This window comes from Gallus gallus, chromosome 1 (genome assembly GCF_016699485.2).
Source record: "Gallus gallus isolate bGalGal1 chromosome 1, bGalGal1.mat.broiler.GRCg7b, whole genome shotgun sequence".
NCBI lineage: Eukaryota > Metazoa > Chordata > Aves > Galliformes > Phasianidae > Gallus > Gallus gallus.
The window spans coordinates 25,244,365-25,270,128 of NC_052532.1; the positions used below are offsets into that span (position 1 = coordinate 25,244,365).

General features: G+C 40.3%; 1 long non-coding RNA gene across 2 annotated transcripts; it reads left to right on the forward strand.

Moving 5' to 3' along the window:
• Positions 1 to 67: 67 nt before the first annotated feature.
• On the forward strand, positions 68 to 24,752 carry LOC121107739. 2 transcript variants are annotated; one of them, XR_005842127.2, is made up of 4 exons: positions 68 to 12,548; positions 14,377 to 14,497; positions 22,707 to 22,761; positions 22,877 to 24,752. It is a non-coding gene; the product is annotated as an uncharacterized LOC121107739 (long non-coding RNA). The 2 variants fall into 2 exon arrangements; XR_006931776.1 differs by having other exon boundaries at positions 22,707 to 24,752.
• The last annotated feature ends 1,012 nt before the right edge of the window (positions 24,753 to 25,764 follow it).

The window sequence follows — 25,764 nt, forward strand, 5'->3', positions numbered from 1 at the left end:
GCGGCCCCGCCGGGCTGGGGCGGAGCGGCGCGGGGAGGCCCGGCCACGCCCCGCAGGGCCGCACCGAGGCCTGCGCCGGGACCGGCACCCGGCATCCGCAGAGACGGCGGCTCTGAGGCGGGCCCGGCGCGGGACGGGGGGCGCGGCGCGTGCCGGCTTTCCGCCGCTCTCCTCGTCCGGGGTCGGTGGTGCGCAGCCAGCCCTGAGGTGAATGGGACAGGAGCAGCCCACCGTGGCTCCCGTGTCCAGCGTGCATCTGTAACATGCCTTACACTCGATATTCCACAAACCGCCTGTCTCTCCCACAGTAAAATCATGCATCCATCATTACAAGCTGCTGTGTCCTGTCAGGGGGTTGGCTGCAGCTCATACAATTTACGTGGTTTAAGCCTAAGAGTGTCCTATAAAAGCAAACAGATTCCTGTAGGGACTGCTGGAGGCACTGGCAGTGCTGATGAACACGCTGAGCTCAGGTGCAGTCAGGAGCGCATTCCTCAGTAGCCACAATCTCTCAAGTGACATTGCTAATCAATGATCAAGACTTCTTGAATTAAAACAAATCCGGCACTGGTCATTTTCTTTAATATTCACCACTGCAATTAAATTAAGAACGGCCTTAAGCTGAGAGGAGCGCACAGGAAAGCGATACAAAAATAACTGCAAGGTTTGGGTAGGAAATCACCAAACACAATGCTCTGCACTGCACTGCATTGTTCTTGACCGGATAACTTCTGCAGAAATGCTTCACAACTCTGCGTAACTCCCGTTGGTGCTTTTTTCTCCCCTGCTGATGAGTTTGGAGATCCTGGTGTCATATATATGTTTTCTATCCAGCAGTCTGGCTGTGGCTCATTAGCTTTAAAGGCTCACAAGCAGGAGTTTACAATTGGTTTAAATACAAGCAAAGAAACAGAGTGATGACTCAGGATATACTTTTGAGCTTCATTTCTACCTCTCAGTTCCTCTTTTTTCAGAGTGGGAGGAACAAAAAGGCCAGCTGACAGGCTTGAGGTTCAGACCCCTTCGATTACAATTACAGGCACCCAGCAATTACTTTTTTAACTCCTGGGTATGGGAGCTGCTGCTCCAGCCTTGCTGCATCCTGAGGGCTGTCAGTGGGCTTCTGGTGGCTGCTTGTGTTGGATGCAGAAATTTGGGTTTGGTGCTGCTGAAAAGCGAGGTGGGGGCAACCAACAGAGGGTCCCAAGCTAGCCCTTTAGCTACTGAGGTCAGACTGTTCTCCTTTATGTCAACGACTTTTACCTTCTTCCTTACTAGACAGATAGATTGGTGTGCATGTGCTGCTCCTGAACAAATCTGCCCTGTTCCCAGCCACTCCTGTGTTTCACTCCACCAACCTGCTGGAACAGTGAGCCTGTAGCTGCACATGCTCAGATCCATGTTCACTAAAAGGTAAATGGTAGTTCTTCTTGCAAGATGACTCACATCACAACTTGTCAGGGGAGTGTGGCCTTGGAGTATCACCCACCTTTACAACAAGAAGAATTGCACTTCCTTGTTAGTGTCCATCTGGTTTGGAGATCTGTTAGTGTAATAGCTGAGAAATGATGTCTGTCAAGAGAGCACTATGGAAAATGAAGATTTTTCCTTCATAATCTCTGAGGAGTGAAGGATTTGAAATAAAGTGGTGACGCAATTGCTCCTGAAAGAATAATATTTTTCAGGAAAAACCTGTTTAAAAGCAATAAATGTTGAAGGCTGTAAAGATCTTCGGATATTGCTTTTTGTGAACCTTTTAAAATATGCTGTTTTCAATAACTAGCAAGTTTTTTTTTTTGGATATGATTTTATATGAATTGTCAAATGGGGTTGATGGTAAAACCCAAGAAATGCCAAGCTCTGATCCCTGGCTTCTCTGGCAAACACATAGAAAGCAGCAAGGCATGCGTGATGCTCAGGAAAGGAGATTTTTTCCCAGCTCTCCCCCCTGGTCTATTTGCTTTCCTCAGGGCTGCCAGTCCCAGCTTTCTGCCAACATGTCTGGAGAGTACAGCTGGAAGTACGAACATAGGAGTATAGAGCAATGCAATGATTGCAAACAGGGTGGAAATCGGTCCCTGAATATCTTCTCCAGTCTTATATAATGCTCTGTAACATCCTTGGGAGGGATTGTTTCTTTTCTCTCCAATCTTTGTGTAGATTGTAATTCGAGGTGTAATTCTTTAAGATACCATCATACATTGAGGAAACAAAACGTACCTCCATTTTCTAAGCATTCCACATTTTGCTGCTGTATTTTTTTAACAAGAAGGAGAAAGGTAAAATTATTCTTTATTACGGCTTCTTTGTATTAGAATAATAAGAATTTATTGCAGTATAGACTGTGCAAGCACTTAATAGTAGTCTCTCAAGGAGCTTATAATAAGAAGCATGGGCCCAGAGTTGTCTGATAGATGCAGACATACTGATGGGGCATCCTGGGAAATAAGCAAGGATGTGTCAGGAGCAGTAGTTTTATTACCATACACTTATACACATGGTTGAAAAGGGAGTTCTAAGAACTGTTTTGGAGCAGGGTTATGAAGAAGAACCATGATTGTTCACGGCAATTCCTCTAAGGCAGAGAAGTGCAGCAGAAGGGGAAATGTCTTGGCTCACACACAGCATTTTGGAAGAAGCAAGTTCTCATCTAAAAAGTTTACATATTTGTCAGTGGCAAAGAATGGGTTAAGTTGGATGCATTTAGCCTCTAACCAACGTGTAATTTTATTGCAAAATGTCAAGTCAGTTCAACCTTTGTTTTATAAGGATGTTCCTGTTTAAACTTTGAGCATGACTTTGATTATTGTAGTGTTTTATATACAAATAGAGACTATCTTTCCTGAACATGGCAAGGATGTCAGTTATATGGCTTTTGGCAAAAGCTTACACAGTTATACTTTGCATTTCAGAAAGTTCTCCAGTCTTTGCAACGAGACTCTGAATAACGTCCGGTTGGGTCTTATCTAGTCTGTTCTGCTTGCCTGGTTGAGTTCAGTTCTCAGACTGCTTTCTGCCTCTTTCCCTTTTCTTTCCCCTTTTAAAAGTATGCATTTCTCACATCATCTACAATGATTGTGTCATGCTTATTGTATTAATAGCACTTCACATTTTTGAAGAAAAAGGACAAGAAATGATGTTAGTTTCTCCTGTAATCTCATTGGACTTTCAACTGAAGTGTGCTTTGAGTAAGTTATTTTCTTTTCAAAGTCAGTATTGAAAATCTTAAAATTTCTAAGTAGCTATGAGAAGAGTCTCTTATTTTCACATCTTTGTGACATATCTGAGGAATTTTTGCTACTACTGCTTCACAGACAGGCTGATGGGACACAAAATATCATTTGGGTTTGAGTATTTAGTGCACATTGCAAGTGAGGTGTGAGCAGTGTGGCTGCAGCCCTCAGCTGAACGCAAGGAAAGAGTGGGAGGGAGAGGAAGCTGAACGGCTGAGATTTCAAGAAATGAACAAGGCAGTAGGAATGGGGAGGGTACAGCCCCTTTTCAGCCCTTAAAACTCCATCACATTTTCTTGATTAGCTACTTCTGAAGGCATGTATGTATGTATATGTATATATATACTCTATTTTGAAATGCATGCATAAGAAAAACTTGTTGGAGACTTCTACCAGAAGTGGCTGTGTTATATATATGGTAGTTTGCCACTACTGAACCAGTAACTCTTGACTTGTTGCAAGGAAAAGTAGGTCCTGACCTTGTGTAGAGACTCTCTTGTTCTCAGTTGCTTTTCTTGTAGTTTTCTTCCCCATGGAGTGCAAATCTTGCTGCCTCCAGTGATCAATCAATATAAACAAATGGAAGCCGCAGCTAAACATTTATATTTATTTTGCCAAATTCTATCCTGCTGTGCTGAATTTAAGCCAAAAACTTCTATGAAGACAGTTTGTGTATGTGTCAGGATGAAAGCTGCCTACAGAATCCAAGCAGAGATTATGTGATAAATGTGTTCAGGTCAAAAACTGGTTGCAGAAATGACTGCAGGATTTCTGGATATCTTTCAGCCAAGCCAGGCTGGGGAGAATGAAGATATTTATAATAACTTTCAGCGTAGCCTCTGAGATCTAATATGAGAAGGGAAGAAAGCAAGTACTCCCATGAGGGCTCCTGAGTTACTGTTTTGCTGATTTACCAGTTAGTGCTTAAATCAGCTCTGGAGCGAAGGTGAGAGAGTTTGCTGCTTTATGTCAACAGTGGGAATTCAGTTTTGCGAGGAGATGGAAAGCATGGGGAATAGCAGAGGGAGCAGGAGTGAGGCATTTTTTGGTTGTTTCTTGTTTCATTTCTCCAATCAGTAGAACTCTTGAGATGCTTTCCGTGTGTTTTCATAATTCATGTTTTCTTTTTTCTTTTAATTACCATTATTATTATATTTTTTGCTTCTCACTGCACTTTACAGGTATCAGCAGAGCTGTTATTAATGTGTTGGGCTATGCTACAAGGTAAAACTCACCACAACACTCAGTGGCACCCAGATTTGAATGCTGAAAAAAATGGCAGTATAGTGGATGAGGTCCCAGACTGGGCACTGGGGCTGACTGACATGTGATACATACTTCAAGATTTACAGAAGGACAGGGATTGTTAGAATACGTTTTTCTTGTGTGCTTGAGTATGTTGAAGCTTATAGGGAAGCATACTGGGTGTTAAGAGGGTATTTTAAGACAGGTTGGGTCAGCTGCATGCTGTAAAAGGTTGGGACAGGAATGTAAGGTGTAGAAAGCTCTGACTGGCAGCTCGTGGTGCCTGGTGGTGCTCCAAGGCTGCCACGGAAAAACTTCTCATTCAACCTTACAGCATGGTCTTCAAACAGCTACTGCTGTGGTGGCTTGCTAAAATATGGTAACCCTCAAAGTTTGATAGAGCATGAAACCAGAACCAAATGCTGATCAACCCTCGGAGCTTACTCTGAAGGCCTGCTAAGTTGAAAAAGGAAAAGGGCTATGGTGGAAGAGATATGTAAACAGCCCTGATGACGGTGTGACTTGTGGGAAGGAGCAGACAGGGATTTCTGTTTGAGCAGCCGACAGTTAAGCCACGGATTCTGATGGAAAATCATTATAAAAGGAGTAGCTGTTTGGCCATCATCTGTTGGAAGCATTCGAGGTTTAGCTCTCTGTGATGCAGAGTCCTGCTCTTTAGCTTGCGTTGCTCCGCATTTGCTGAAGATTATTAAATGCTCTGGTTTAATGAGGGCTCTCTTAATGGTTATTTTATGCTTCTGTCAATGGATCATTGCTTTGTAGGGTGCTAATATCTCGATAATGGCTGGGAATTGCTGAGTGGTTGATGGAGAGTTTAAAAAAAATGAAAAACAAACCCTTGGAACTCTTCAACATCTGCCACAAGCTTAGGTGCTTTGAAATTCTTTTTGTTGTTGTTGTTTTAAATCTTAGTAATTTTTTTCTGAAGGTGCAGATTCCGATCCATTCAGCAGACAGATCAAATGCATCTCAGAGCAGTTTAGGAAAGCTATCCAGCTGAAATTTGACTCTAAAAGTGACAATGTCTTGATTTAGACTAGCACGGTTTACTTTGCATTTCTAACCCACACTTCAGCCGTTTAGGGCCACTAAATTTTCCAGATGATTCCTGCAACTGAATATCTCACAACGAATGCTGAATGCTCTTTGATCTTTTCACAGGTTTCTGCTTTTCTCATACTTCGGATGTGGAGGGGAAATACTGAGCATGTTTGGCTTGAATTAGCTCATTCTCTTGTGCAGTTCTTGTGCCTTTACAAAAAGCTCTTGTGATCTGATAAACTACTTATCCTAAGAATGCATTTTTGCTCTGTTTGCAATATGTTGATGAGACGGAACATCTCCAAGGAGTTCAGGACATTCGCAGCAATAAATTAATTCAATCCTTGAGAAAAAGGAATTTATTTATTTATTTATTTACTTACTTACTTGTTGCTAAAATGTAGAAAAAATAACTTTCCATTCCTATTCAGAGTTTACTTTTAGAATGGCTTAGTGAAAAACTGATGAGTTTTTCCTTTCCAAGGCCTTGGCTGGTTGTATGTTTAGGGCTCATAAGGGACTTTTACTTGCACAAGGAGTGCTTCACAAACACTACTGTTGTTTTATTTTCTTGTTGGTACATTTTTTTCTTTTTCCTAACATGTTCTCTATCTTTTTATAGTGTCTTGCTTGGGTGGCTTGTTTGAATCTTGACTTCTTTTGGTAAATTAATCATTAAGTCATTTTTGAGACAAAAAAATTCCTTTACAAAGATGGCTGCTGCTTTGGGGATAGTAGAATTTTCAGAATACTTTTTTAAAGGTCGCGCAATTTAACAAGTTCTACTTTGGAAACTGCACTGAGATGAGAGTCCAGGAGAAAAATACTCTGTTTGTTATCCATTTGGGTAACTTTTGTTGACCGTGTGAGCAATTAGCATTTTTGCTAAATGCTTCGAGTCCAATTAGTGTAGTTGCTCCTGTTGAAGATACACTTGGGTTACGTCTCTTCTCTCTGTAAGAATTCTCTAGTATCATTTGGATTTTAGACTGGTGGTTGTCCATGCAACTACCACATGTATATCTTTCATATATAAGAAAATGTATTTGTATTGTATGCATGAATATGTACCTATTATAGTGTTTTGCTCTGTCCACATTGTGCCAAGGAAAGAGACAGGAGGACAATGAATACAAAGCTGCTTTATAGATAGAATGCATATGATAAAGTCTGGTGAACTCCGATTCTTCTTCAATTGGCTCCTACAGTTGTTTGATTTTTAGTTTTTTTTTTCTTCCTCCAGTCTGCTCCCTTCCAATTCTACATCCTTTTTCTCTTTCTGTCTCTTGAATAACTTTTTATTAAATCCAGATGCATTTTTGCTTTGTTTGCAATATGTTGATGAGATGGAAATCAGTGAGTCAGCAGCACCCAGTGGGTTCAACAAGTGCTGGAAGAAATCGTACGTATGTGATGCTCACATCTTAAGATATCCTTCAGTGTTTGTGCTTGTGACAGCAGCGGTAGGAGACACAGCAGAGAACAGTGAGTAGTTAGGGATCATTTTGTTCAGCTTGTTCTCCAAAGCTGCTTTGACCAGAGTTAGATGATCCTTAAATGAAATGCCAGCTATGTTATCTTAATAGCATGCAGCATTGTGTTCTGGAGGTGAACTAGTGAGGAATAAGGTTTTAAGAGACCTGCTGCAGACAGGTTTGAGAGAAGAAAACATTGTCAGTCCTACATTAATCCTTGTAGGTCTTTTACATCTCCCATGCCTGAGAAAGTGCTCAGTCTATTTTGGATGTCCAGCATACTATTTTCTTCTCTTATTTAGTTACTATTGCTTTGCTCTTCCTCTTTTGCCGTAAAAGTCCCTTGCTTTTGGTATTTATGCCTTTCAAACTGTGCATTACTCTATCTTTTTTTCTTGTCATATTGCCAAGGTCTTCAGAATCCAGTTCTATTTTAATCACTCACTATGTGTCTGTCTCTCCAGCTCTCTGGTCCTTTTTGCTGTTTTCTGGACTCTTTCCATTTTCTCCCCCAGTCTTTCTGATAGTTAGATGACTATAACTGCATGTAAAATTCCTGGCAAGCACACAGAGGGTAAGGTCATACAAAGATAGATTTCCACCTTCTTTCTCTTCGACTTGATGTATTTGTGAAAACAACTCAAGACTGTTTTGTTTTGTTGCCGTATTACCTTACAGACTGCATTTAGCTTTTCTGTCTGCTATTACTATGGGCTCTCTCAGGCATTACAGCTTTAAGGTTAGTTAAAATAAATGCTTGGCCTCAGCTGCTCCTATTTATGCCTGCTGAAGGTGCATCCATTTTATTTTCTGTAGACTGCTTCAGTTTGTAGCTGGATATTTTGTGAGTGTATGTGTGTTCATGCCCTTTCCCTACTGCTATTTATCACTTTTCTGTGTCTTTCTTCTCTTCCACTTTACAAAGAATTCTCTATAAAGATCTCCACCCTCCGGTGAGAAACCTATGGCTGAAACAAGTCAGAACTACAAGGTTTTCCAGCTGAACCTTTGGGAATAAGGGCAGAATGCCCAAGTGCTGTGACTGTGCCCAAGCTATGTATGGTAAAACAATCCGCGTGACACTCTGGATTCTAGGCCACTCCAGAGACCTAGCCCCATTGTGCCCTTTGGGGGAATTTGTCCTCAACCTGATTTTTCATTCCTTCAAAGACCAGCACACACGGGGGGAGTCTTCTGGGGGAGTTCCCAGGGCTCTTCCAAGGAAGCAGCTGGGAAGCATCTGTTCTGCCTCATTCCCAAAATACAGAAGCAGAGGAGAAGCATATACATCTACACATTTTTTTTTGTGTGTGTTGATGACTATCTAGAACATATGCTAGGCACTCTGAACCTTTTTTAATAGCAAGTTTATTAGATTATATTGACATACTGCACTGAGAGCATGGCAAGCCAGAGGCATTTCTTGGATTATGACTCATTCTGTTTTCCATTTCAGCAGCTCCAGGTTTGTTTTGGTGCCTTGACTGAGCATTTTAGATTTGTTTAACTCTTTTCATTGTAGGCTTTCTAGTTCACTTCAAAACTGGTAGAAAAAGGGAAGCACAAGGCTGGATGAACACAGCCTTTGAAGACCTTCTGACATGAGTATGGAAGTACCTACCAGCATGGATGCCAAAAGCTGATAGATCTGGATTTTGTTTTTCTTTCTGTAAAATGCCAGGCAAGGCATCTGACCGTTTTTGTGTTATCTTGTCTTTATCTGTGTGGCTCATTGCTTCTTCATTATGTGAGAATGAAGTGGTTCAGTTTTGTTAGGCTCAGGCTTAGTGATTGTGCAAAGCATATCAGGGAACCCACTTGCCTCTATATGTGCCCAGAGTGCCGCTTAAAAACCTGTTAGTATATCCTGCACAATATGGCACACAGCTATTTCATGAAAATTCAGATCATCCTAACAAATTCTCTTTTTCTCTTGGATTTGTTTTATAGTTCACATCTTGGTGACATTGTATGAGCACCCAAATCTTTTTAGATATTTTGCCCTAATTGGTAACATTGTTTCTGGACTGATTTGTAGCAGGGCAAAGTCCTGTTCAGCAAACTTGTTAGGTAGAGCTGAGGAATGTGAAAGCTGTTCTAAGTATGCTCTGCTACTGTCTGTGATGAGAGGGATGCATCTTGCGTCTTCACTGTGATTTTGAAAATACAGTAAGAACTCAGCTCTGGGATCACCACCAAGTTTTACTAAAGAGCAGTTTATCACCTTGCTTCCAGGCTCTGCTCTTTTTCAAATGGAGATATATTTTGCCCAGTCCTTGACTTGTAGATCAAGCCAATGGTATTGGTGACATTCAAATCCCACTCTTTCTTTTTCAGTTCTCTGCCTGATCACCTGCTGTTGGGAAGCAGGTGGCTGTGCTCCCCATTCTGCTGTTGCCTTTGGTGATCTTTGTTAATGCTGAGAGAAAAGCTGAGGTGCAAGGTGTTGCAAAAGAGTCTGCCATTCTCCACGATGAGTGCACAGGAAGACACATAAACCTGCCCAGAACCCAGTTCCCATAGATGCAGCAGAACAAGCTTTAGGTTGAGGCATTCTGTGGATCAGCTGGGAAGTGTTTTCCTCAAAATGTTCAGTCTGCCTGGGAAGACCTCCTGCTAGAGGCTGGCTAGAAGGCACCTCTACAAATAAGTGTGAATACAATTGGAACACATGAGGGCTGTGCAGTCTAACCTGTTCTCTAAAAGTGTTAGAATTTAAAAAGGAACATTACTGTCTGTCAGATAGGATACAGATTATTCTGATATTTTTAAAGATGCCATTATAAGACATCTCTTCTTTCTGTTTTGTTCCATTCAGCGAATTATTTCCAGAGCACTGTGACATGAAAGAGCATGCATTTACAGAGGGCTGCGGAGTGCCTCTGACAGAGCATAGCCGAAGGCGATATGATCTGCAGAATGATGCCTCATAAATTCCACCCCATCTCATGACCCAGCCAGCAGAGGTGTTTTGTTCAGACGCTGCTCACAGAGCAACTACCATTATGTAGGCAAGCTGCAGCAACCCCAGGCGATGCAAGCATTTAACCAAAAATCGCAAAGGAGAGGGCAGAGAGAAAAAATCTAAAGGAAATTCAGGAACAACACAAAAATCTGGCATGATTAACAGAAGCACATTTTTGTAATGCGTGTGCTCTCAACAGCCCCAGTTTTCTGCTGCTTGCTAAGTGCTCTCTGTGAGAGCCAGTTGTGCAGCGGGTGAACTTGGCCAAAAATTCCTGTATTTGCAGAGATGCCACAAGCCTCTATGAGCAATGTTTGAAGGGGCTGCAAAGTTATTTTTCCAGTAACATCCGCAAACTCTGACTAATGACTGAAGAATCAGATGGGTACAGCACTGGCTGTCCCGTCCTGCCCACTGCTGAGCTCTGGGCTACTCTGGCACCCGCCACAGGGGATCAGAGGCTGAGGTAGAGCAGCATGGTTCAGACCGAAGGTGTAGAGAAAGAGAGAAAATGGAAGGCAGGGCAAGCAAACTAAAATGTGTGTTTCTATTTATGGTTGAAGAGCTTGGTATTGAAAATAAGCTGTTAAATTAGGGTTTAAGCTTCTTCTGTTCATACAGAACTTCCAAGCAGGGTCTGCGATCTGCCAGCACATCAGTCAGTGTCACTGAAGACCTGTTCTGTGCAGCACACTCCGCAACCCTGCCCAAGGAGAAGAAATGGGAGCTGAGTCACTTGCAGAAATGAGGCAGCAGTAGTGCCTCTGGTAAAAGAAAGAATAAATAGCATCAAACCTTTTTGCACTAAAGTGTGTTCAACTGTGCCAACCTGTGTGAAGAGATGAGCTTTAGAATTAGTGTGATCTATCACAGCCTAATTCCTAACTGCTCTTTCTGCTCAGGGCACCAGGGATCTGGAAGAGCCGTGGGATCATGCTGAGTTTGATAACACTGCACTAACACATAGCTGGGTGGCTGGTTAAGACTCTTAGTTCCATTCCCCAGCTCAGAATTACAGACTTCAGACTCAGTCCACTGCTCGGCACCATCTCTATATACCAGTACACTCTACAGCACAGGAGCAACTTCTTTATGTTATTAGATTTAACAAGTTGTGACCAGATAGGTATAAATATTATTTGATCAGAGCTGGCCAAATGTCAATCCGCAGCACAGTTATTAATCTGAGTTAACTCCAGGGACTTAACATAGAGGTTCAGCCACTGCCAGTAAAACAAAGAGTGGGAGCCTCAGACGCGGCTTCTGTGGTTCCTGGCTCCTCTGCTCTCATTTAAAGAGTACTCTTATTTTTACCAGTGGGATTACAGTTTCATTCTGTGGAGTGGTAAAATGTGTGTATTTTTTTTTGCATGTGGTTCTGTGACACTCTTCACATCTGAAGTTTGTGTTATGCAGAGTTTGATAGATTGGATGTATTCACGAACTTCTTGGGTGTTGCTTCAGTTTAAAGTTTGGATGGTTTTCACTTCTTTTTCTGAGCCATTTTTTTTCTGAAAATTTGGCTTCTTATATACTTTTGACAGATGTAGGTATTTTTTACATTTTCAGTGAGGTGGAAACAATTAGTTGGTTTGTATTGTACTCCAGCCAAAACCAGAGTATCCTCCTGCTTCCCCGCGTTGGGTGGTTAGGGCACATCCCTATGATTTACAGGCTTTAATTTCCAACCTCCTGAGGCTGAAAAAGCTGAGAACGTGAAACCCAAAGCTTATTTATAGAGTGCTTCTGCTAACCACAGAGATACTGTGCAAAGGTAGTCAGCACCACAGATCATTTTGGGCTTAAAGCTATTAATGTATGCTGCCTGCAAGGATATATACTTTGTGAATTACATATTTTAGCTGGAGATACATCACCTCAGCTCAACTAAAGAAGAGTTTTTAGGTGAGAATTAATGAACAGGCAAAGCCAGATGTTGAAGCTGCTCTGATAATACAGTGCTTTACTTGCAGTTGGAGGGTTGACTTACTGTGTCATATACCACTGTTATTTGTAGCTGGAACATTTAGTGGGAGATCTGTTTAGAATATGAATTTGTTTTGCTACTAAAATAGCAGCAAGGGAGAAAACTGCTCAGTTCCTTTTGGAACTGCCCTCAGAAAGCATTTCAAAAATGAAGCAAACCAAGAGTATGTCCAACATGCTGCCTTTCACAGCATCAGTGGAGTATGCAGTACCGTGACTTTTATGCGATGGTGCCTGCATCTCTTTTTGGCCTAATTTCTTAATGTCTTGGCTATCGGTTTTACAGCCTTTTGTCCTCAGACAAGGAGACAGAGAAAGCTTACTTCATCTCATTTCTTGTTAGATGATAGATAGAAAAAAATACTTTTCTTTGAGTGCTTTCTCTGTGTTTCACTGCAGAACGTTAATGTAGAACCTATATAAAATGTCTCAGAGTACAACATTTCATGATACACATTTCATTTTCCAGTATTATTTGGAGATCTTCCAGCATGCTTTAGGAGATGCTTTTAGAAAACTGTCTTTTTTTTCTTTTTTTGGGTCAAGCCAGAAAATCACCACCAGAAATGGAAACAGATCTCTGTAGGTATGGAGCACATCAAATACTATTGCCTGGTTTGATTTTCTATTTCTGTTTACGTTATCACTACCATGAGACTGTTTTTTAAAGTTCCCCCGTGTCCTGTAGGATAAGATAGTAGCATACTTCCCATTTGGCTTTCAAGCAGTAATTAAGCTGGGTTTAGTTTACCGTTTTAATGAGGAGAACTCCCTACACAATTCCCTGTATCGTGCATAAACACAGATTCCTGTTTATTCAGACAGAGAGATCTGTTAGTGATGTGTTATGCTAACATCTGTCTTGAAATAAAACGAAGCTATTTTTAAAAGTCCATGAATGAATAGAACGTGAAGGGAGGTTTATGGACTATTAAGCTGATCAAATGTTCAAGTGTAAACACCCAGGGAAAGATGCCTGAGATTATTTAATATTCAGAAAAATGTGAATGCCTGGGAGAAATATTCCTGTGTGCATTGATGCATTTTTTGTTCTACCCATCCCTACACAATAGAAGTCTGGTGGCAGCTTAATGTTGGGTATCTGGGAACAGAATAAAGCTGATACTGCCTGTTGTGTTCCTGTAGCCTGGATGTATAAGGATGTGCAGCAGCCCCTCTGCAGGTTGTTTGGCTGGGCTGCTTTCCCTGGGAGACAGTGTGTTACTGAGAGGCAGACAGTGAGTGCCTCCAGCCCCGTGCTATGTGTGGATGGGGTGTTTGGGTCCTGCAGCTCTAAGCCCTTCAGGCTCCTGCGGGCAATACAGCCTGCAAGGGCTGGGTGTGTTGGGTTCACGTGTGGGAGGCAGTGCAGGAGCAGAAAGTGAAAATGCTTCATTCCTGCATGGACTGCCACAGAGCTGACCTGAATTACAGCCCCTGCATTGAAGCGACCACAGGGACTGCTCCATGTCTATTATTTTCTATGTCATAAGGTGAGAAAAAGTGCTTCATGAAGTGTTCTGTGATGGAACTGCCTGGATTTACTGCAACAGACATGGCCATGCTTAAATGGTGCTAGCTATTCAGAAGAATCCATTTTTACCAAGCAAGTTGTTTATTTTTACACAACAGAATATTGAGAAAGCATTTTCAAGTGGTAATAAATTCCCTGTGAATGCATGTGGCAATGTCTGAGAATATTTTTATTAAGATGGAAGCATTAAAGTAAAATACAGAACAGCTAAATGTCAGAGTATGGAGAGGGACATTTACCAATAAAATATAAAACCCACACACAGAAGAAAAGAAAAAGTTTTCTTCAAAGGCCTCTGTTGTAGAATGTATGTCTGTCTTCATGAAACACAGCTTTAAGAACAGCTGCAAAACTATGACATGGTGACCCTCAAGCCCCAGCATTTGCTATAAGCAGATGTTGAACTTAACATTTTACTCAGTACATTTCCACCGAGTACTGGCAGCCTTTTAATATATCTAATGCTAATTTGTATTTATGGAGACGTTTTTTGACAGTCTGATATGTTGTGCAGTATGATATGGCTGTATACCTTTCTCAAAGTCCTGTAAAAACAGTGAATTTGCATTCTTCATGAAACTGGGGCATGTCCTGAGCAGGCACAACTTGACTTCATAGTCAGTCGGCTCCAGTACCTTTGTTACACATGAGTTTACCAAGAGCATGTTGCTGAAAGGTCAACAGATTGCTCAGTCTGGTCAAAACATCGTTCCAAGTTTTATATTGCACAAGCTTTGCTCTTGAGAAAGGTCCCCTTGAGTGATTCCCTTTTTATAAGAAGTACAGTGCTGTTTTGCCACTGAATTTTTAATGCATTTCTTCTTCCTGAAGTATGTTGCTAAGACACACTACCTTGTTTTCCATTCACCATTCAAGCAACACTTCTACCATACACTGGGAAAATCACTTTGAGGAACGTGGGCTACCAACATCAACACTGCTGAGCTGCTGTTCATGACCACTTGTAGCACGAATGTGTCCACCGAGGAGGTTGGAGGTAACACTACTTTATTAGTACTTTTTTTGGTGATTGAGACAAAATATTTAATTTTTAGCAGTGTTGTACTTTGAGACAAAGAAATCCTGGGTCCACTTCAGAAAACACATCTGGCACTTCAGTGCTGACGCTGTAATCATTATTTCCCAATGGCCTGTTGCAGTACTTTCCATCCTCACATTGTTCATGCCTTAATCACTTCCCATCTTAAGTACTTCTGCTGCCACTTTTGTGCTCCTAACTCTCTTAGCTTCTCAGTGTCCAAAGTTCAGTGGCTAAATCATGGACTTACTCAAGGAAACTGAAATGTTCCACCCTTCTTCTCAGTCACCTTTCATTGGCCTCCTACACAATTTTAAGGACAACTCAAAATTTGCCCTTTGTCTTCCTAGCCTTTCCTCTACAAGCTAAAGTATGATTTTACCAGGACTCAGACCAAATTTTAGTGGTGTAGTTCATGATGTTCAAAACAACCACAGTTTACACTTTTAATCTGGAATAAAAATTACCATAATCTGCAAGTGTTACCTAATGTAATGTCTGTCCATCAAAAATTGTTTCCCAATATCTCTGAGCCTTCTGGAGAAAGTGTGGAGACTGTGATGAACGCCAGATATCTTTTAAGAACCTAAAGAAGAATTTGGTCTTCAAAGCTTTTATAGACCTGAGTTTTTCTCAGTTGCAGCAGCTCTTCAGAAGATGATTTGGCTATTTATTTTAGATATGCATTTTATACTTGGGATAAAATGTTATCAAGAGGCAATTTTTCGCCTTTTTCATAGAATCGTAGATTAACTTGAGTTGGAAGGGACCTTAAATCCCATCTAGTTCAACCCTGCTACTGTGGGCTGGTTACCACCAACTAGATCAGGTTGCCCAGGACCCCAGCCAACTTGGCCTTAAATGCCCCCAGGGATGGGGCATCCACACCTTCGCTGAGCATGGCAGTGTAAAGAACAGGCTTAGAATAAAATCTTCCTGTTGTATAGATTGTTTTTAGCTATGTCTTGACCTCCAGGGTTTTGTCTGTATAGACTTGAGCTCAGTCCTGCGTTGTGTGATTCTATCTGAAGCCACTTCGATTTCAGTGGAAGAACAGAACAGGCAGTGGGTTTGTGCCACAATTAGGCATGGCATCAACTGTCACTGCTTCATTATTTTTCTTTGATGTTTTGCTAAAATGGAGGTACTTGACAAATATAAGTAAATTTTAGTGATATTTTCATAGGAAATACTGAAATTGCCTGATTCATAGGAAATACCAGGAAAATTTTAAATTGCTTATTTACAGTTTCAAACACAGTTTGTATAATTTCCCACAGGATAGAAAATCTTGTTTCTGCAAAGCTCTGCTCAAAGTACAGTCAGGTTCTTTGATGGAGAGACTTTTTCAGAGGTTTTCTTTATTGTGAAAACTAAGGACAAGTATTGGCTACACAGAATTTATTATATCTGTCTTTAGTTCAGTTGTGATCATTGAAAAATGGAAAATTTCAATGTAACTGTGTGATATTCAGAAGCTGTCAAATCATTAGGCTTTACCAGAGTGGCAGATTTTAGCAGACTGCAGAGATTTCCACTTGCTTCCATCATTTCATGTACATAAAATTAGTCATCCTTTGCTTCCCCTAGTTCTGCCTAACACAATAGATACAGAGGAATCCACTGGGATAACCATGGAGTTCCAAACCATTGAACTATAATTATTTAGATTACAAAAACAAAAGCAGCAAACCTGACTGATGAACATCACAGACTGAAGAAACAATGCCTTTAGAAACATGCAAATAGATTTCCTTTAATTCTGAAAGGAGGTCTCTGAAATAAACAACATGGTAAATTATTTAGCATCTATTTTTTTGGAGGTTGAGCTTGCTAATGTTCCAGATGTGAGAGAAGAGGAAGTTCTATCATTTCCTCAGAATATGTGATGTGTGGGCTATTCTTTTTACCATGGATTAGTAAAATAAGAAGAGAAACAAAGCAATCATTCCCTTGCACAAATATATCATCACATTAGTAATATTTTTGACACCTCTTTTTCTGATATTTCATATTTTACTCAGTAAGGTCTTTGTTTTCTATATTGTAAGAGTCATTCCAACAATGGGTATACATTTTTACTGCAAGTGGGCTGAGAAATCACTAGGAAGATACTTCACAAACAAATTACAGAATATTAAAAACTAATAATAAAGCAGTGTTATTAAAACCACAGAATCCATGTTGGATGTTAATGATGATTAGTAGTACACATGCCTAAATGTAATTCCCACTACAGGTACTTTAAAACATGTGACATCATTGATTAGATAGATTACTCACATAGCTTGTGTGAGTAGAAAAATTTTCTTTGAAATTAAATAAAAGCAGATCAAAATATATACAGATAACTAAAGTTGTTTTCACTCTGAAAACAGCTAAAGGAGAGTATCAGTACATTGATTAATCTCACTGGTTCACATTAATTTCATTTTTTTTCAAGTTTTCATTCTATACATTCAGCTCTTCATTACTGTAATTTCTTAAATACAGAAATTACTACAGTAAACTCCCCATTAATATATAGTTCCATGTTTATGCATGTAAGTTTTATGTATTTTTCTCCAGAACATTACGGCACATAAGAAACACTGAACATTTTGATCATCCCTTTTGGGGCTTCAATCTGCACTCTGACTCCATTTTTGTCAATAGAAGGGCAACCTCAGGTCCTCAAAGCTGTGAATGGCAGGTTGCACAGTTTAACTAAGGCAGGAAGAACTAATCTGCAGTTCTGTTTGTTCTCAGATACTTACAGAGTGTTGAGTATGAATAGAAGGGAGCAAAACATAAAAATGGTAAAAAAACCATGGTAGTTTGATGAGTTTTTGCTCTGTAGATCTTTGTTGATAATTCTACTAATTCTGTGAATGCTAGGAAATCCTCCAGGAAAAGTAAAGCTTGAGTTACGAATAAATTCACACATCCTGAAGAGTAAGAGGGGCAAGCCAACATCTTTCAAGAACATCTTTCAGTAGGTCACCTTTTAAAAAAGTACTACATCCTATTAGCAGTCCCTATTTGGTCATAAAATACTTACATTTGAAGATAAGTGTTGGCCTATTGAATAAACAGATTTCTGTGAATGGTTTTCTAGCTAAAGTTTACAAGACAGAGATTCCCCTCTGTTTAGTGTGATCTAAACTTTATCTCTATTTAATTTTAAAATTTAGTTTACTCAACAGAAATTATGTATGCTATAGCTTTGATCATTAAAGATTAGGCATACTGTATCTGAATTTATGTGAAGTTTGGACAGCATTGGTGCCAAGAATACAAAATTTAATCCAGATATAAGTTGCACAGAAAGAGATGGGTTTTGGTCTTACTGTTGTGCCAAATCTATAAAGATGCCATCATGCCTTTGCAACAACCCACAACTGGCAATATGTATGCAGCACCATAAATTAAGCAGCTGTGTGGACAGATATCCAGAAGATGCTTACCAGCGTCCAATGGAGCCATACTGAGCCCTGAATTGCATAGATCCTGAGAAAAGTCAACATCTGTTTGCAGGCCTATGAGTGTGAAATGCTGTAGTATCTTCTTCAACAGCAAACACCTTGGAGCAGGAAGCTTGCATGTTGCAGGGTAGTAAAATGATCAAGCAAACAAGGTAGATAGGGATGTAATAACTCCATGCTCCAGATAATATTTGGAGAAAACAAAATATTAATTGTGTGTCTTAGTATCACTTGATAATTGAGGATTATTTCATACTACATGCTACCCTCTCAAAAAAGAAAAAAAAAGTTAAATACTGCAGTATAGCAACTTGTTCATATTTATCACTGATTCAGCTGAAAGCAAACTGTGGTCTGTGATGTTCCAGAACTCCTTACATTAGCTGAGATGTATTTTCACAAAGCTGTTGTGTAAAGCACCTAACAGACTATCAGTAAATTAATGGGCCATCAATAAGGGGTCTATTAGAAATTGCTTGGCTTGCTAGTGGCCTACTGGAACTTGTGCTGCAGGAAGGCAAGAGGGGAACACGCATTTACTTACACATTTACAAAACACACTTCTTTCTTGCCGTGAAGCATTAGAGAGAAAGCCATAGGTTTGGATACCCAGCTACATCTCGAATGTCATCTATAGCTTCACGGATCACTCCAAACAACTTCATAAAACTGGAACTACTTCCAGTTTTGGAAGTATGGATACTTCCATACTTGAACATGCATTGAGTTACGTTGTGTTGTTTTGTAATACACAAAAGAATCTGAGTCACAGCGACTTAAAACCGCAGTAATTCTAAGGAAATCAATGACATTACTTTCAAGTTGCTGCAACATTCAGAATAATTTGTTCCCCCAAAGGTCCACTTTTAAGAACTGTCTAAAAAACAGGAAGCTATATTCAACAATCCTGAAAACACCTTGGACCATAGCAAGGAAAAAAATAGCTCCTTTCCACTCCAAGTTTTTGGCTTCACTCATGTATTGTTTTTTGGCTGGATAACAGCTGTCAAGAGAATAATATTTTCCTAATGCAAATATAAGAATGCTCTTAGGATGCAAACATTTTTATTGCTCTGTGGGAACAGTGCATTCTGTTTCAGATATTTAAAATTCAGCTTATAGCACATAGTTTTCACCTATTCACTAAATATCTAATGGTGGTCGGCCTAAAGAACGTTATGCAAAGCAAGGTTGTAAAGATGGAAAGTCTTGATGGCTTTTAAGCATACGGTCATCACAGAGTTATGTTTATACATCCTTATTCTGGTTCCAATCCTTCTTTTAGGAAAATCAGTGGCACAACAGTGACACCGGTGATATACAGACAAAGCCTTTTGCTTTTAGGCCATTATTTTGGAAATGTCACCATGTCTAACATTGTAAGACATACTTTATTACCCTGCGGAAGAGGATAAACCACTGTGAGTCAACGTTCTCTACACTAAATCATCTTCTCATTATAAAATATGATGTTCTTCAAGACCTGAATCATTACAATGTAGCAAGGATTCTCAGCAGGAGTTTTGCTATGCAATCAAAGGAGAAACTGCATATAAGAATTACTTAATTTCCAGTGGAATTGTAAATTTATTACCAAAGTGATTTCCAGGTTCTGTTTGAAGAACAAATTAAAAATCATTCATGGTCTATTTTGTTCTGATTAGGAATTAACTGAAAGTTTCTGGAAAAACTTTCCCATGACAAAATATTGATCTAATGATGCTGAAATGTATCTAAGGAGTTTATATTCAGTTAAAACTGCTAATGAAAGGCAGACTACCTACCAGATATTCATCTACTTGTTATCCCATTCACTTTATCCTTTTCTCCAAATTTTTAGTGTTGATCTAGATCTGTGTTGATCTAGATCTGTGTTGATCTAGAAATAAAAGCAAAACACATTTGCTCCATTGTTTTATCCAGTTCAGAGGAGAAAAAGTAGGTATTCGATATATATATATATATAATTATAAATATTACTTTACAGAAAGGAAGGTTTAGGCCCCACCTTGAAACATTTACTGTTCCAGAATATTAAGAAGAGCCAGGATATTCTGAAATTCCACCTGACCTTGGCTTTTGATCTGAAGTGAAAACTTCAGCAAGGAATTAAGAGTGAAAAGTTACTGACAGAAAAGAAAACCTCTTATTTTTGGCCTTCTTTCTCCTGGGTTTGGCATCAGTTGAATTTTATTATCCTATCTATAAATTGATATAATGTTGTGATTTCCTGATTCAAATATTGTGTTTTTAGAGAAGTGATTTTAATGTGCTGTTAGAAATTAGGAAAGCATATAAGCACAGAAAGCAGTAATAGCATTTGCTTTGGGGCAAGTGCCAAATGGCATAAATTCTGGAAAAAGATCACAGAGGAGTTGACTTTATGGCTGCTATTAGTTATTAGAGAAAGCCACACCGACTCTTGCCATGAACAGCAGAGACACTGCCTCTTCACAGATCCTCACAGCAAGCAGGGAGCAAAGCAAAGGCTCCTACTAGGTGTGATCAGCGATCACTAAAGGCAGACGGTTGTGTGTTAATATTCACACTGCAGAAGCATTTTACTCATGATTTCCCAGCTTTTTCACAGATTGCCTTAGAGCCATGTCTGAGTCTAGACTTTAGTTTGCACTTAGGCTCCTGGCTTTGCTCACTGTATAGACAGAATCAGTGAAATTAATGGCCAGACTCATAGTTCTGGCACCTGTGTTCCCTTATGTTCCTTTATGGTTGGACTGGGTGATCCTGTGGGTCTTTTCCAACCTTGGTGATTCTATGATTCTATGGTTCTTATAAACTCCACTTAAGGCACCCAACTTTCCCAGGTAATTCCCATATAACCTACCAAGAGAGTGGTGAGGTGCTGGAACAGGCTGTCCAGAGAGGTTGTGGATGCCCCGTCCCTGGAGGTGTTCAAGGCCAGGTTGGATGGGGCCCTGGGCAGCCAAGTCTAGTGTTAGATATGGAGGTTGGTGACCCTGCATGCAGCAAGGGGGATTGGAGCTGGATGATCCTTGAGTTCCCTTCCAACCCAAGCCATCCTATGATTCTGTGGTTCTATTATTCTGTGATTCTATACCAGTACTGCTTAGGTGCTCACCTATTGTGAAAAACCTGGATACCCTTAGTGGCATTGCTACACATGATGGGGCCACAGCTTTTGGCTAAATGAAGCTGCCCAGTGCTTTGTTTTCCTTGAAGGGCTCTATTTGGTGGAAGTTGTCTGAGCAGTGCACTCCCAGTGCAGCAAGGGATAGCAGTAACCTACCTAGGGAAGAGGGAAAGGCAGTGACCATGCTTTCCCAATTGGCTGGGGGAAAGTACTTGCCTGGGAAGTGGGAGATCTGATTCAGTTTCCGCCATATCCTGAGGAAGTCCCAGCCCCCTCCCGGTCTGTGTTGGGCTGGAATGGGGTCACACTCCATCCTTCCTATCACAGATAGACTACTGATAGCCCACATGAGGAAACCATGAATGCAAAGAAGGGGTGGACAATAAGGCTCTTACGTGATGTTGTGCTGTTCTGTGAGTTCTTTGATTTAGTGTGAATATGTAAACAGCTTGGAAAGTGGACAACAGAGTCTAAGAGTTACCTCTAAATGAGCCACGTGTTTTCTGGGCCATACCACAACATGTGGTTTTGGATTGATATGGATGACTCAGTGGCACTAATGAAGTCGGAGATGTGCCTGCTCTTCTGAATACATCAGCCCTGCCTGTGGAATTAATGTATCCATTGTAATCCACTTAGCCATTAGCAAAAGTTATGAATAATATCCATGATGAGAAAACCTGAGGTGACTAATGAATTAAGATTTTTTTTGGCTAGGATGTCAAAAGGCATTGCACATTTTTCAGAGATAAGAAAGGTGATAACCGTCTGTGCTGCCATTAAACGGTAGCGCTAAAGCAAGAAGCAAAGAAAACACTTCTACCCTTTTCCCAAACAGAGGGGACTGAAGGATATGAACTTCTCATAGGTTAGTGAGACAATATGAACTTATGCTGGAGAAAAGAAGAGGGAGTAAAGTAGGAAAAGCTGTTCCTTCTGGACAATTTCCTTACTGGCAACCCTATTCTTTCCCTCATTCTTGTCCTTCTTTTCTTCTGTTCCATTTCCCTCATCATACTGGGGCAGGAGCTATTGTGATATTGCAGTCAGTCCAGAGCATTAAGCAACTCTGATCTCAAATGCCTGTACACATTCTTGCATGTGTACATGTGGGTATACTCATGCACTTGTACAAAATCACGTTATTTGGACAAAATACATCCAAAGGAAGAGTTGATGGTATTTCCTCCTTTTGTTCTTGAGGACTGTAAGACTTTTTTTCCCACATACAAGTGCTCCCCTGATCCTAAAGCAATCACATTCAAGATGTGTTGTCCCACCCAAATGAGGGTTGCATCCTACTTTTCTTCTCTGGGAACCGCAAGCATTAACTGTGAGGGCTTGTCTCTACAAGTTCAGTCTTTACTTCCCACTACCTCCATGTAGGCAAAGAGAGGGGAGAATCTGGTCCTGCCTTTGTTGTGTGCGTCCTGCTCATCAACCACAGCCAACAGTTAACTTTAAAAAAACAGGACACTGCTTAGAGCCCAAATGGAATCTGAAGAAGGACAGGAAAATGTATCTGTAATTTTACAGTTATATTTCATAAATAATAGAATTTTAACTCTGGGAATTTGATATTGTTTTGCAGTGTCAGTCTATATCATCTGCCATCTTTTGAGCTGATGTCTCCAGGGGCCGCAGAGGTAGGTAATGAGCCCAGGGCTGATAGGTCTCTGACTCAGAGAGGCACAGGGCCAGGAACACTGGTAGTTCCCAGCTTTTATTAATGAGAGCATGGGGAAATCATTCTATTTACAGCATCAAAGACCAGCTGACACTTATTCTAGCACTAGAAAGATTATAAATAAGGATCCCGCTTTTGTGTGTCCTGAGCACCTTCAATTCTTCTTGACCTTGATGAGGAGGAAGAAGAAATTAGAAATACAAGTGTCTGAAGATTCTCTCTGTAGCCCTCACACTCATGAAGGACAGCAGTAAGCAGGACCCAAGCATCCTCAGGATGCCACATCCTCAGGACTGTTGTGAGCAAATGGTTTTTGCTGAAGCCTGTGTGAATATTTTTGGATTACAAAGTCATTTATTCATAAATTACCATTGGAAGAAATGACCTTCTGGTACAGGTGAAGTTGTACTGAGTGTCTTGGGTGATGAGTGATAATATATTGTATCCGATTAGATAGTTCCTGAATAGGCATGGTTAGGCTACAGAAAGGTATCAGATTGGGTATTTGTTGCTGTTTCCTTTTCATAAAATGTAAACAAAAAGTATGCATATTGGTTTTGTGTAGTTCACATAAAAAAAGATGTGGTTGGTTTTCTCTGCTGTTCCAATAACTTTCTATGCGCCTTTGCAGTGAACAAATGCTCCTCTCCACAGTTCCTATTCTCAAGTTTGTGACGTTTTCAGTTTTTCTAATCTGTGGTAGAAAGCAAAACAAATATCATGGCTGAGTTTTATCAGTCGGACAATACCAAGCTTTGGCAATTAGGTTTAGGTTTGTCTTCGGTTTAGTTAGTCTTCTGTTTTTTCAATCATTTGTCAATAATTGGTTATTAAAATTATTAAGAACAATACATTAATAACATCTAAAAGACAAGTAATATAATAAAGAGTTTGTAAGTGGCTTGGTTTTCTGGAATATCCCTTAAATTCTTGATGACCTGTGGAAAGGAAAATCCTTTATGTTTGATTTGTTTAGCTGAATCTGACTTCAATTCATGTTCTCCTCCTGAAGCCCAAGTATTATTTGTGTGGTTCGTATAAGGGATTGCTTGAGGAATGTCCTTTAAAATTTTGCCAAGCTTCACCTCTGTGATAGAATTTTGAATGTTTTGTTTCGGATGGTCTTAAATAGTTTATCTGTTCTGATTCCAAATAGATTCATCTTTATTTTCAGCGTTTTTCTCAATGTAGGGAAAAAAAAAAAAAAAAAAGAAAGGACAGATCTACGCATAAAAGTGTTTTTTTATGATTTTTTTTTAATTAGAGGTCATGAGAGAACATCATCTTTGGCTCCAAGATATTAATGGAATTTCAAACTTGTTTACGCCATCCAGCAAGTTACTTTTAGGCACAGTAATGCAGGAATGGCTGCAGGATTAACTCTAATCCAAGGTCAGCGAAAGAAAATACGGAGCTTGGCAAATGAATTTTTGATCCAGAGATCCATGTATTCATCTTAATGACAGCACATTGCTAACATTAACTCGCAGCAAACATGCACAGAAGAAGGTGAGTTGTCAGACAAACATGCAGTGCCTGAGGAGTCTTCCTGCGAAGTACCACTGCTGGGAGGGGATGCTCAATGGGAAACCATCTTACCGATTTGCTTACAAAGTAGGGGACTATTACACCCTGATTTTAAAGAAAGGAAATGCAAGCACATAGCTGGTGTATGGGAGCAACACAAGAAGTCTAAAGCACTCCCAGATGCTGGATCTACAACTCTAAGGACTGACTTGATTTTTGTCGTTGTTCTGTGGCAAATGTCTCTGTGAACAAGAGCTTGTAAAAAAGTTTCCAGATTAAAAGCAGCATTCTTTCTGGCTTAGCTCCTAAGCATATTGGATGATCTTAATATCTGCCTTGTGAATGCATATTGCATTTATTGTAATATTGCAACATTTATTGCAATATTGCAAATTCACCTGTATTAAATGTTGATCCCATGCAGAGACATTGAACCCCATTTCATAAGGGAACTCTTTCACGTGCTGGGATGTATCACTTGGAGGCTTTTCAAATGAGGTTGTTTTGGAATAGCTTACTTCTTTGCACTAGTTTCCTGAGCAAGACTTGCAGGCTGTCAAATATAAACACATATTTCAGTGGGAACAGTTTATAAGAGCTTCATTCTAATGTAAATTTACATGAGTTTTGCATTGGTGTAACTGCTGGATCTGGATGAGGATCAGATGTGAGATCAGATCAGTGCTCACCCTGTGGCCTCGCACATCCCCTTCTGCCCCTGGCAGAGTGTTACCTCACCCCTGTGTGCTCCTGCACCAGAAGGGCTGGCTGCTGGCTGCCCCACTCTTGGAGGTGGTACCTGTCCCTTCCAGTCACCCACTTGCAAATAATTAACCCACTGTTAAGGCCTGCAGCCAAACCCATGTCAGCCAGGCTGGGGAGATCACCATGGCTGCTTTTTCCCTCTGTTTCACCCCAGATGAATTAGTTGATGTTACCCCAAATTCAGTTTGATTTCCCATCCATTTTCCTTTCTCAGCCTCTGTAGGTTCTGTCCCTGATTTCACAGCACTGCAATCAGCTGCGTGCTGAATTAATGCTCTGTTTACCTTCTAGTCCAGATTGTTAACAGCATGACCCTGGTTCACAAAGTTCATTGGCTTTTATTAGCTTAATTTGGTCCTTTAATGGTGCTGCTCATTCACCTTCAAAGCCTGGGAGGCTGACTTCTTTTTTTGCTCTTTTTATTCAGAGCAAAAAAAAAAATCAGAAAAAGAATGATATTTCTGGTATATGTATGTCTCGTGTCAGCACAGCTTTACTTTTATTTCTGGAATTTCCACTCTTTTTCTTCACAGATATCGTTCCTTGCTCAAGCAACAGCTCTTTCTTTATCTTTTCTTTTCTTCTTTTTTTCTTTCCTCTCTGGAAAAGGACAACCAATCTTTCCCCTCTTCTCTTTTGCCACCCCAAGCTTTTGTACAGCTCATAGCAT